Raw genomic sequence first — 13,392 nt, forward strand, 5'->3', positions numbered from 1 at the left:
CTGTCAGCAGCAGGGGGCATCAGAACTCCATGGAAACTAGAAGATGGCAGAGGAAAGGAGAGAGAATCAGAGGAAGGAGAGGACAGAGAGAATGAGCGAGGAAAGGGAGGAGAAACCTCCTCATAACTTTGAAATTATAAACAACGGGGAACGGCTCTTCCTCTGGGATTCCACAGTCAGTGCTACAGTTAAACCCCCAGCCCTGGCCCTCCTGGAATCTTCCTGCTCTGTTTTGGCACTGAAAGAGTATAAGTAGTTGCGTAAAATAATATCAAAGATATTTTCAAAGAGACTTATTCCAAGCGACAAGGTCACCTGTGTCACACTTAGACCCGTTCAGTTACAAATGGCATATTGAGCTGGTACCAGCTTGACCTAAACATTCTCTCCTGTTTCACCTCCCTGCAAAAGAGAATTATTAAGAACATACTTGGACAGCGCACAGATAAGGGAGTGATGGAAATGTGAACCTTGGGGGAAAAAAAAAAAAACAAGGGATTGATGTCAGAATTGTTTTTTGGCTCTATCCTTTTCTCTCATCCTAGTTTGAGTAGGTCTTACTCTCTTAGCCTTCTCTATGTAGTTCCCATTTCATCTGCAGTCTCTTCCTGTATTTCATACCAGAGAGAAACAGAAGAACCCACCTCTAATTTCATTAAAAAAAAAAAATTCCAGAGGAGGTTTCTGATTGGCTCAGCTTGGATCGCGTGTCCACCCCTTCATCAAATAACACTCACCAAGGGAGGGACATAACCTGATTGCTTCAACCCAAGTGACACGCCCACTCATGTGTAGGTCTGGTTCAGTTCAGTTCAGTCGCTCAGTCCGACTCTTTGCGACCCCATGGACTGCAGCACGCCAGGCCTCCCTGTCTATCACCAACTCCAAGAGTTTACCCAAACTCATGTCCATTGAGTCAGTGATGCCATCCAGCCATATCATCCTCTGTCATCCCCTTCTCCGCCTGCCCTCAATCTTTCCCAGCATCAGGGTCTTTCAAATGAGTCAGCTCTCCTGATCAGGTGGCCAAAGTATTGGAGTTTCAGCTTCAGCATCAGTCCTTCCAATGAACATTCAGAACTGATTTTCGTTAGGATGGACTGGTTGGATTTCCTTGCAGTCCAAGGGACTCTCAAGAGTCTTCTCCAGTACCACAGTTCAAAAGCATCAATTCTTTGGCACTTAGCTTTCTTTATAGTCCAACTCTCACATCCATACATGACTACTGGAAAAACCATAGCCTTGACTAGACAGACCTTTGTTGGCAAGATAATGTCTCTGCTTTTTAATATACTATCTAGGTTGGTCATAAATTTTCTTCCAAGGAGTAAGCGTCTTTTAATTTTATGGCTGCAGTCACCATCTGCAGTGGTTTTGGGGCCTCCAAAATAAAGTCTGCCACTGTTTCCAATGTTTCTCCATCTATTTGCCATGAAGTGATGGGACCAGATGCCATGATCTTAGTTTTCTGAATGTTGAGCTTTAAGCCAACATTTTCACTCTCCTCTTTCACTTTCATCAAGAGGCTCTTTAGTTCTTCTTCACTTTCTGCCATAAGGGTGGTGTCATCTGCATATCTGAGGTCATTGATATTTCTCCTGGCAATCTTGATTCCAGCTTGTGCTTCCTCAGCCCAGCATTTCTCATGATGTACTCTGCATATAAGTTAAATAAGCAGGGTGACAATATACAGCCTTGATGTACTCCTTTTCCTATTTAGAACCAGTCTGTTGTCCCATATCCAGTCCTAACTGTTGCTTCCTGTCCTGCATACAGATTTCTCAAGAGGCTGGTCAGGTGGTCTGGTATTCCCATATCTAAGAATTTCCCAAAGTTTGTGGTGATCCACACAGTCGAAGGTTTTGGCATAGTCAATACAGCAGAAATAGATGTTTTTCTGGAACTCTCTTGGTTTTTCAATAATCCAACGTATGTTGGCAATTTGATCTCTGGATCCTCTGCGTTTTCTAAATCCAGCTTGAACATCTGAAAGTTCATGGTTCACGTACTGTTGAAGCCTGGCTTGGAGAATTTTGAGCATTAATTTGCTGGCGTGTGAGATGAGTGCAATTGTGCGGTAGTTTGAGCATTCTTTGGCATTGCCTTCCTTTGGGATTGGAATGAAAACTGACCTTTTCCAGTCCTGTGACCACTGCTGAGTTTTCCAAATTTGCTGGCATATTGAGTGCAGCACTTTCACAGCATCATTTTTTAGGACTTGAAATAGCTCAACTTGCATTCCATCACCTCCACTAGCTTTGTTTGTAGTGATGCTTCCTAAGACTTACTTGATTTCACATTCCAGGATGTCTGGCTGCGGTGAGTGATCACACCATCATGGTTATCTGTATCATGAAGATCTTTTTTGTACAGTTCTTCTATGTATTCTTGCCACCTCTTCTTAATATCTTCTGCTTCTGTTAGGTCCATAGCATTTCTGTCCTTTATTGAGTCCATCTTTGCATGAAATGTTCCCTTGGTATCTCTAATTTTCTTGAAGAGATCTCTAGTCTTTCCCATTCTATTGTTTTCCTCTATTTCTTTGCATTGATCACTGAGGAAGTCTTTTTTATCTCTCCTTGCTATTCTTTGGAGCTCTACATTCAAATGAATGTACCTTTCCTTTTCTCCTTTGCTTTTTGCTTCTATTTTTTTCACAGCTTTTTGTAAGGCATCCTCAGACAGCCATTTTATTGGGGATGGTCTTGATCCTGTCGCCTGTACAATGTCATGAACCTCCGTCCATAGTTCTTCAGGCACTCTATCAGATCTAATCCCTTGAATCCATTTCTCACTTCCACTGTATAGTTGTAAGGGATTTGATTTAGGTCATACCTGAATGGTCTAGCGGTTTTCCCTACTTTCTTCAATTTAAATCTGAGTTTGGCAATAATAAGTTCATGATGTGAGCCACAATCAGCTCCCAGTCTTGTTTTTGCTGACTGTATAGAGCTTCTCCATCTTTGGCTGTGAAGAATATAATCAATTTGACTTCAGTATTGACCATCTAGTGATGTCTATGTGAGTCTTCTCTTGTGTTGTTGGAAGAGAGTGTTTGCTATGACCAGTGTGTTCTCTTGGCAGAACTCTATTAGCCTTTGCCCTGCTTCATTCTGTACTCCAAGGCCAAATTTGCCTGTTACGCCAGGTGTTTCTTGACGTCCTACTTTTGCATTCCAGTCTTCTATAATGAAAAGGACATCTTTTTTGGGTGTTAGTTCTAGAAGATCTTGTAGGTCTTCATAGAACTGTTCAGCTTCTTCAGCATTACTGGTTGGGGCACAGACTTGGATTACTGTGATATTGAATGGTTTGCCTTGGAAACAAACAGAAATCATTCTGTTGTTTTTGAGATTGCATCCAAGTACTGCATTTTGGACCTTTTTGTTGACTATGATGGCTACTCCATTTCTTCTAAAGGATTCTTGCCCACAGTAGTGGATATAGTGGTCATCTGAGTTGAATTCACCCATTCCAGTCTATTTTAGTTCACTGATTCCTAAAATGTCGATGTTCAGTCTTGCCATCTCCTGTTTGACCACTTCCAGTTTGCTTTGATTCTTGGACCTAACATTCCAGGTTCCTATCCAATATTGCTCTTTACAGCATCAGACTTTGCTTCTATCACCAATCACATCCACAGCTGGGTGTTGTTTTTGCTTTGGCTCCGTCTCTTCATTCTTTCTGGAGTTATTTCTCCACTGATCTCTCGTAGCATATTGGGCACCTACCGACCTGGGGAGGCACCTACCAACCTGGGGTATATCTGGAGATGCAGGTAAAAGGATCTGTTGTCATAAGAAGGGATTAGAATTATGATCTTGAAGCCACACCAGTTCAGGTCCCTTAAGTACCTCCTGAAGAAGTTAGTTGACTAGTACTCTGAGCTCCTTTGCCTCACCTGTCAAATGGCATCAGTTACACCTTCTTTACTCACCTCCAGGACCTGTTACAGGTGGTCTGATTGGAATACAGGGCAAATCGCTCCACCTCCTACTAGCAGGTGTGCAGATGAGGAGCAGGATGAAGTAGACTGAATATGAGAGTCAGACTTGCGTGCTACTTTTGATTCTGACATAAATATGATCAGTGATATGAATTTGAGTATGTTTCTTTCCTTGTTGGATTTAAGTATCCTGAACTGTAAATATCGAGATTTACTATCAGCTTATTTTTTAAAGTTTTTTTGTTATCGTGAGACACCTTTTGGGGCTTCCCAGGTAAAGAATCTGCTTGCCAATGCATGAGATGCAGGAGATGTGGGTTTGATCCCTGGGTTGTGAAGATCCCCTGGAGGAGGAAATAGCAACCTGCTCCAGTATTCTTGCTTGGGAAATCCCATGCAAGGAGCCTGGCAGGCTACAGTCCACAGGGTCTCAAAGAGTTGGACATGTCTGAGCAGCTGAGCACCCTGATGTGACCCCCTTTGAGTCTCTGAGGAGATAGGTGCCTTTATTGCCCTTTCCCCAATGTCAGGAAGTTCATGAATCTTCTACCTCCTACCACAGACCCCGCAGGATAAGAAATGGTTTACAGTTGACTTTCTGTATCTACAAAGATTCAATAACCACAGAACAAAAATATTCTAAAAAATAATTACAGAAAGTCATCAAAAGCAAAATTTGATTTTGCCATGTCCCAGCAACTACTTACATAGCATTTTCATTGTATTAGGTGTTATAACTAAATCAGAGATGATTTCAAGTATACAGGAGAATGTGCATAGCTTATACGCAAATACTATGTCATATATAAAGGACTGAGGATTCTCCAATTTTGGTGTCTATGGGGGACCCACAACCTCTGTCTCGAGGGATGACTAGATACTGTCTTTGAGATGATATCTGACTCTAATCAATTGATTGAAAAGAAGGGCTGCATTCTCACTGGAAAAGACAACTCTGTGAATCAAGCAGAAGTATATCTTTCTTTGGTTTAAATCCTCTTCCCAGAAATATCACGCATGTTTCTCATTATCTCCTTCCTCTGGACTGTTTTTTCTCTTCTCTTCCCTTTTTCTCCCTTCACCACCTCATCTTTCCTTTGATAGAGGTAGTCAGGTGTGGGTGTGATTGAAGTTTCTTCCCCATCTGTGTGAGTGGCAGGAAGTGTCACTTTCAAGGAAATGGATGGGACATGTATCATGTCTTATCTGTATGTCCAAGAACTTAAGTGATTTCTTTCCCTCAACCAAAGTAAATCAAAGGAGAGGAATTTTAATTGTAGTCACCAAGTGATGAATTCAATACATTCAGATGAGTCTCTGGGCTGGCAGTGTTGTCAGAGGAACTTGCTTCTCCAGGCAGGAGAGTAATGGGATTATGAGAGTGGAGAGGGAGAGAACTCTGGGGATTATAACAGCAGCTCCCTGGTGGGAAGGATACAGTCAGGCAAAGCCTGAAATATAAAGGCCAGAGAAACACTGCCTGGTGTCAGCGTTGTCTCCACTCATGCTCCATCGTGAATAATTGAACCAAGGATCTCATGAGGTTGCTCACACAGGCACTGACCCACACAAGTCTGAAATGAATCCTATGCACCAATAATCTTACCTTGCTCAGTCAGTTTGAATCAGTGGACAGAGCTCTAACTTGATGCTCAGGGAGATCTGGACTTATATCCCTTCTAACTATTATTGTTGAAGTTTTCAATTAGTAAAAATTTATTGAGTACTTACTACATGCTAGACACTTATTCTAGATGGTAGAGATACATCAGTGAAAAATAAAGATTTATAGTCAAGTTAAACATATACTTAGCCAGCAATCTTCCAGCAATCTTCCTCCTAAGTATTTACCTAAGAAAAGGAAAACTAGTCACAAAATACTTGTACACAAATGATCATAGAAGTTTCATTTATAATTGTCCAAAACTGGCAGCAACTTAAATGTTCATCATTAGGTCAAAAGGTAAACAAATGGAGGTATATTCATTACAGTGGACTAACTACTTAGAAATAAAAAGAAAATACTGACTTTTGGAAGAATATTAATGCATCTCAAAAGCATTATAGGTCTGACAAAAGGAACCAGATGCAAGAGAGGACATACTGTATGATTTCATTTATATGAATTCCAGAAGAGAAGAGACTAATATATGGTTCTAAAAATCAGATCAGCTTGTTGCCTGGGATGGGGAGTAGAGAACAGAGAACTTTTGGGTGTGAACAAATGTTCTCTACCTGATTATAGTATATTTGTCAAAACTCATCAGAATATTCATTAAAATGAATACATTTACTACCATGTATAATATAATTCCATGAAGTTGGGGGAAAGAGAGATTTATTCTAAGCCTCTTAGAGTTGTGGTCTAGGTTGACAGAAAGGAAGCAAAATTAAAATTTATCTAATAATATATCTTCCCTTGTAGCTCAGTCAGTAAAGAATCTGCCTGCAGTGCAGGAGATCCAGGTTTGATGCCTGGGTCAGAAAGATCCCCTGGAGAAGGAAGTGGCAACTCACTCCAGTATTCTTGCCTGGAGAATTCCATGGACAGAGGAGCCCAGTGGGCTACAGTCCAGGGAGTCGCAAGAGTTGGACACGACTTACTAAATCATCATCAATAATATAGCAGGCAATAGGTGTTAAGATGAAAATCGAAGTGCTTTAAGGGTTTAGTGGATGACAAGAGAGGGAGAGTTGCTTTTTTATGTGGAATGATCAGAGAAGGGCACGCGGATAAACTGACATTTGAGAAGACCTTATGTGAAAGTTGCTCTCCAGGCAAGAATACTGGAGTGGGTAGCCATTCCCTTCTGCAGGGGATCTTCCTGACCCAGGGATTGAACCTGGGTCTCCTGGATGGCAGGCAGATTCTTTACTGTCTGAGCCTCTAGGGAAGACCTGAATGAAGTACAAATGTGAGCCATGTGAGAGTGAGGAAAGGCATTCCAGACCAAGGGAGAAGCAAGTGCAAAGTCCCCTAAGCAGCGGCATATGTCATACCTAACCAAGGGAGGGCAAAGAGGCAGAGCGGGCAGGGTTGAGCAGAATGGGTGAAATGGAGAATGAAGCTTGGCTCAAGGTTTCAGAAGCATAAAAGAATCCAAACACATAAGACATTTGAGACCATTGCTTAGACTTCAGCTTTTGCTCTGACTGTGATGGAAACCATCAGGATGTTTTCACTGGAGGACTTGTGTTGACTGAGGTTTCAAAAGACCGATTCTGGAGAAGATATAGATGTGGTTAGGGAGGCCACATGGAAACCTAGGAAAGAGATGATGGGACTTCAGCAGATGGAACATGATCAGATTCTGGATGTAGTTTGAAGGTGGAACTAACTATAATTTTTAGAAGAAATTAATATGAGAGGATGAGAAAGAGTCATCAGAGATGCTTCCCGTGTTGACCCAAGCAACTGGAAGGATGGAGTACCATTGCGTGACATTTGGCAAGACACAACTTTTCTCGTTTTCAGTCTCTTTAGCTCTATGATAAAGGTACTAAGTCCTGCTTCACAGAGTTTCATTATGGAGTCAGAGAGAATATAAGTGGAGGGCCTAAGACAGGAGAAACTCAATATCCTAATTTGTATCTTATATTTGATCTTCATCAAAGAGTTGAAAATACTCTGTTTTGTAGAAGACTTCTAATTACTTTTGTTCCATGATTATTATTTCCAGATATCTGAGAGCATCATTGCACCCATTTTGCAGGACTAAGTGGCACCTAAAGAAGTGAAGTAATTTGCTCAATGTCAAATACTGTTGCAAAGGGCTAGATCCCAAACAAGTCTCTTATTGTCACACGAAGTCAACACTCATGCCTTGCTTCCAAACTAACTGCCCTCTCTATAGTTCCAAGGTCTTCTGTAGATGTTTAGCTCAGTTTAAACAAACATTTCTCAAACATCAGCCTTCTCAAGCTTTGATACTATGGAGATGAATAATAGTTATTGTGGTCTATGTTATCTGTGTCTTCTCTTCAGAGAAAAATCATATTTTAGAGTAACTAAGTTATTATCTTTTGACTAAATAAATGAATACTTTGTGTTTTTCCTGTGAATATCATCTAATATTCTCATCCTTCCCATAAAGTAGGTTTTATTTTTTCCTGTTTTTAAAAATGAGAATGAGGCTTTGAAAATTTAAGCAATATATAAGATCAAACATCTAATTATCATGAGATCCCTTAGATGTGTATGATCAGAAAAATGTTATCCATCACAATATTTCCTCTATCTATTCCCTAGTCCCTTGTCAATGTCCAGTGTAGGAGGGAAGCAGCAGGCCATCCATGGCACTGTTAGGTGCAATGCCAGCCCAGTGAATGTTGGAGACCATGACACCTCGGAGAGCCCAGTGGGTCTTGAATGTCTGGTCCCAAGAAGTTCTCGGATCTGCAGCTGACTGCAGCCAGGTCAAGATTTGGAGAAACGGGACACGGTTGAGTTCTGAGCATCCAGCACAGAGGCCAGGAGAGTTCCTGCAGCTGGCCAAAAGTGAGAAGTTGTTCAGGTCAGATTTGGAGCTTCTGCTGCCTTTGTGGAGATGACATTAGGCAAATGAGCTGGTCTGAGGGAGGCTGATAAGGCTCAGGGAGAGAATGTGTGAGTCTTTCCAGAAAGGGTCCTTTGAAGCAGCCATGGAACAATAAAGCTGCTGGCCTAAGATAGCGAAGGCCTTGATAAATAACCAAATGAGGGCTTCTTCTTTAATTCTTTGGAGCTGAATTTTATCAGGATGGCCACTCATGCTTACAGAAAGCTGTAATCGCTCATGGTGGGATGCAAATTCTCAGCAAGACAGCAGTTGCCGATCAGGTCTAAATGTTCAGGATCCTGTCTAAAGACATGTTTCTCACTGTGTGGCCTGCCTGTTCTGTTCTCACAGCTTCTTGAGAGTTTCCTAAGCATCTGGACCATCTGAGAGTCATGTTTCCCAAAGACTATTTCTTTCTCCCAGGAGGATTCAGCTTCAAGTGACCCCTTGGAGGACAACATTGGCTACTTTTGTCTCCACCATGCCAGCCTCAACAAAGATGCATCAAGGTCACAGGATTACCTGCCCACCCTGTCCCTCAGGACTGATGGTTGGAAACCTATGTCAACAGTGCTGAATCCTCAAAGTTTTCTTCTCTTGCTGAGCTCTTGGTCAAAGGAAAGAACAATGGCTTTGGAATCAAGTATTCAAGTTTCAATCCTGGCTCTTTCTTTCATTTAAACCTTACATAACAATAGATATTACATTTGATTTTAGCCAAAAGGTAAACCTTACCTAAGTAATGACATTTAATTGGGATTCAGTTTTCTCCCTCTTGAGATGGAGATTATGACCTTTATTATGGCCTTAATCATAGGCCTATAGCAGGGTTACGAGGTCAATTACAATAATACTTTTAAGGCGCTTCAAATAGTTTCTGGTGTGGACATGTAGTCCTAGACACATGGGGCTTTTTTTGAATTCTCAGATCTGTCAGGGCCTTTCTGGTTCCAAGGCTTTTCTTACTCCTTCACTGTTTCCTCCTGCTACTTACCCTTCACCATGCCCCTGCATCTGGCTCTCAGGTACTCAGCTTTTCCACATAAATTTGGACATCATTTCCTCTAGGAGATCTTCCTTGATCACTTCCTATGTCTAGATGAGAGACCCCTCTCTAGGCTCCCAAAGCACTCTGTGGGTATTTGAAATTAAAATGGCCCCAAGGGTCTTACCTAATGGTCCAGCGGTTAAGACTCTGCGCTTTCACTGAAGGGGGGCAGAGGTTTGATCCCTGGTTAGGGAAGTTCCTTATACCTCCAGGTACAGTCAAAAACAAAAAATAAAATAGTCCCAGAAAATTCAGTTGGTTTATCATGCTGCAGCATGAAGATTCCACTCAATTCTGTGTCAACTAAAATCAGTCTGGGGATTCTGAGATGTATTTTCATTATTAAAACATGCCTACGTGGTTTGTCTACACATCTACTTTTCGTTCTATGTTCTAAAATCCTTTAAAGAATCTTTCAGTCCTTTGGGGAACTTGTTTAAATCCCTTGGGTACAGTAAAGAGTGGTGGGAAAGAATGAGCATTCATCATACTCTTCCCCTCTCCTCAACATTTTATGACGGTCACTAAATCTTCTCAATGAAGCTGTTACAGGTGACCATACCTAGGTTTGCTACCACTTGCTCAAGGGCTCAGTTAACTAGCGTCAGATCACAGATTTAGAATTGTCTCCTACCAGCAAAGCCCTGTATTTCCAGTATACAATACTACTTCTCAGAAAAGCAAAAGTTTTCAAGACCCTATCTTTTGTAGAAAAGAAATTCCAAGGGACTGAATATGAAGTGCTCAGTGTGAGGAGAAGGAATCAGATTGAAACCTTTGGGGTCTATAGGAAGAACAAAGGATGATACAGTCTGTGCTATAGAAGCCGAATCAAGAGCAGAAAAGATAATAACAAAAGGTCCTTTAAATTCTTCAAAATGGCCTCTCATTAATAATCTAGTGGCTTCCTGGTGTTTGCCACCTTCTCTTCCTTCTTCTGCATCTTATGGAAACAGAGAAGAAAGACACTTTTGAGCAGAGAGCTCCCCCAGCTCTATTGGCCACGTACATATTTCACTTCTTAAAAGCTGCCGACAAACAGCAAGATGCGTTTCAATGCCAGCCTACCATAAATTTATTTGCTTGTTTATGCAGCTTTCCAGTTCATGTTTTTGCTAACTAGGAACATCAAAATGTCAATCTGTCCTCAGGGGTGTATCAACCTCACAATTTGAACTCAGTAACAAGATTAGAGTGTGATCAAGGCATACTGAAATCTTAAAATCAGAGAATCCTACCATAATAGAACAAGGCTTATAAAATCGTGGACTAATAGATTCTTAGAGGTGGATGGAACCTTAGGGTTTATGCTGTATTGTTTTGCTTTTTCTTTTTGTGATTCCCTTTTCATCCACTCGTGCACACCATAGCATTAGCTTTCTTTTATACAGTACTGATATTTAAGGATAGATGAATTGAAATTCTGATATTATCTTAACATAATAATGGGCATCCTAGCTCGCTGGAGGAAAGGAAGAGAAGAGATTGGGTAAAGTGGAATAATTCAATTTGGCACGGAGAGGCTCTTGGTACAAAACAAAGACATAAATATTGACATGATCCCACCATTATCACTGTAGCAGAGCTTTTCATTTGTTTGTGTGTCTTTGCCTGTTTCTTCTTTATTTTGGCAGAAAGCTCTTGCTTTCCCTTTGGAGAACCATTCCCCTCCACTGTCTGACAATTCTATATAGGAAGACTGATCCAATTTCCTGGCCCAGGCCTAATTGGCTTATTCCATCTCCATAGCCATAGGTCATAAATAAGCATGGCATCCCAGCCAATCGAACAGTGGACTTTGATAGTATGTGTATAAAGAACGTACTTACTCTATTTCCCCTTAAGTTGCTGATGTAGTAAGAGACTAAGTTGATATGGTTGTGACTTTCTGGCCATCTTGTAATAAAAGCCTGCCTGAAAATGAAGCTACCACAGTGAAAATCAGAACCAAGATGCTGAGAAACAAAAGCCCAGTGAGGAGGAGATAGGGGTACCCCATATTCCTACCCTCCACCCCACTTCCTGTAGTGAGGCAAGGCAGTGTGACAAGGTCATGTCAATGCTCTGGTAGCAAAAATGACAAAACTTCCATGGAGGTGATGCACTGCATATATAAAAAAGAAGGTGACCAAAAGTTCAACTCACAACTACCATGTGACTCAGCCATTTGAATCTTAGGTATTAACAAAGTTAAATGAAAGCTTATGTCCATACAAATATTTTATGCAAATATTTATAGCATCTGTATTCATCACAGCCCCAAACTGGAATTAACCCAAGTGTTTGTCAATAGATAAGTAGATTTAAAATATTATAATTTATTTATAAACTGGAACACTATTCAGCAATTTAAAGGAATAAATTATTGATATATACAACAGGGGTTAATCTCAAAATAATTACGTTAAGTTAAAAAGCCAGAGAAAAAAAAAAAAAAAAAAAAAAACACAAGATGAATGATTCCATCTATAAAAACTTCTGGAAAATGCAAGTCAATCAATAGTAATATAAAGTAGGTCAATGTTTGCCTGAGGACAGAAGTGAAGGGGGAGGATTGATTTAGGGAAGGATCACCGAGGGGTACAATTAGACTTCGGGAAGTGATGGATATTTTTATTGTCTTGATTGTGGTGATGCTGATTGTGGTATATGTCAACATATATCAATCGTACAACTTAAATATGAGTAGTTTGTGTGTGTGTGCTCAGTCGTTCAGCCGTGTCTGCCTCTTTGCAGCCCCATGGACTGTAGCCTGCCAGGCTCCTCTGTCTATGGGATTTTCCCAGCAAGAATACTGGAGTGGATTGCCATTTCCTCCTCCAGATTCTTTACCACTGAGCAACCTGGGAACCCACGAGTAGTTTACTGTAAGCCAACTGTGCTTCAATAAAGCCCTTTAAAACAAGGGAGATAGAGCCTGTGCTGATCTGAATCCCCTCATAGGGTAGAGAACCCCTCTCACCAACAACTAATCAATTTTGGATAGGAGTCTTGCTGCAAAAATACTGCATAACAAATTACCCTAAAATTTAGTTGTTTAAACCTTGAAAACTAATTGTCATATTTGCAGGTTTGGGGTTGACTATAACTTGGCTGGGCTAAGCTGGACTTCAAGATCTAGGCTGAAGGTTGGGTTTGGGTCTTTTCCACAGACTCTTACTCTCCTTAGAGCAACAGTTGTTCATGAGGTTAGCCATGAGGTTCACCCAATGAGTGTCAGTCTGGGGGCAGGTGGATGGGCAGTAGCCATCTGGCCCATATTCTTTTCATAGTATGTCACAGGAGTGTGGGAGCCCAAGGCAAACTAGATAACTCTATGTATGACCTCTGCTTGTATATGTCTGCCAGTGTTCTGCTACTGGCCAATGCAAGTCACTTAAGCCCAACTTTAGTGAGGGAGAATAGACTCAGCCACAGTGGGAGGGGAAGGGATGTGAATATTAATTGAAGAATAATTTAAACTATTACATATAGGTACCATAAACCAAAAAACAAACCTTTGAAGGTTAAACCACAGAGATATCTGGGGATTCTTTGTTATAACACATGAATTCTTGCCCACCCAAAGAATAACATCAGATGTGCACTGTAATCTAGTGGTATGAACTGAAAGTTTTTGTTTTGTCAACTGATAATTTTTATCTATGTAACCCCATTTTAGTTAGGGTTCTCTCACTTGAGCTGAAAGTATTCTTACCAGGCCTAGCTGAGACTAGAGTCCAGGAAAACACAGCACATGTGTCATGAGCGGAACACCTACTGTGTGCTAGTTGCTTCAAACTGGCTGTTTCTTTTAACCCTCATTATAGGCAGTAAGATTGGCACTATATACTAGTCTTTTATTAGGAAACAGAGGTTCA

General features: G+C 41.0%; 1 protein-coding gene and 1 long non-coding RNA gene across 7 annotated transcripts in view; both read right to left on the bottom strand.

Moving 5' to 3' along the window:
- Nucleotides 1-13,392, bottom strand: part of LOC145540833 (uncharacterized) — a 355,745-nt gene that overhangs the window by 127,083 nt on the left and 215,270 nt on the right. The window lies entirely within an intron of this gene.
- On the bottom strand, nucleotides 4,169-9,020 carry LOC145540871 (uncharacterized). The gene is made up of 2 exons (XR_014078607.1): nucleotides 6,823-9,020; nucleotides 4,169-6,388 (listed from the first exon to the last, which is right to left on the bottom strand). It is a non-coding gene; the product is annotated as an uncharacterized LOC145540871 (long non-coding RNA).

The sequence above is a fragment of the Giraffa tippelskirchi genome, chromosome 1 (genome assembly GCF_054371585.1).
Source record: "Giraffa tippelskirchi isolate mGirTip1 chromosome 1, T2T-mGirTip1v1.2.pri, whole genome shotgun sequence".
Lineage (NCBI taxonomy): Eukaryota > Metazoa > Chordata > Mammalia > Artiodactyla > Giraffidae > Giraffa > Giraffa tippelskirchi.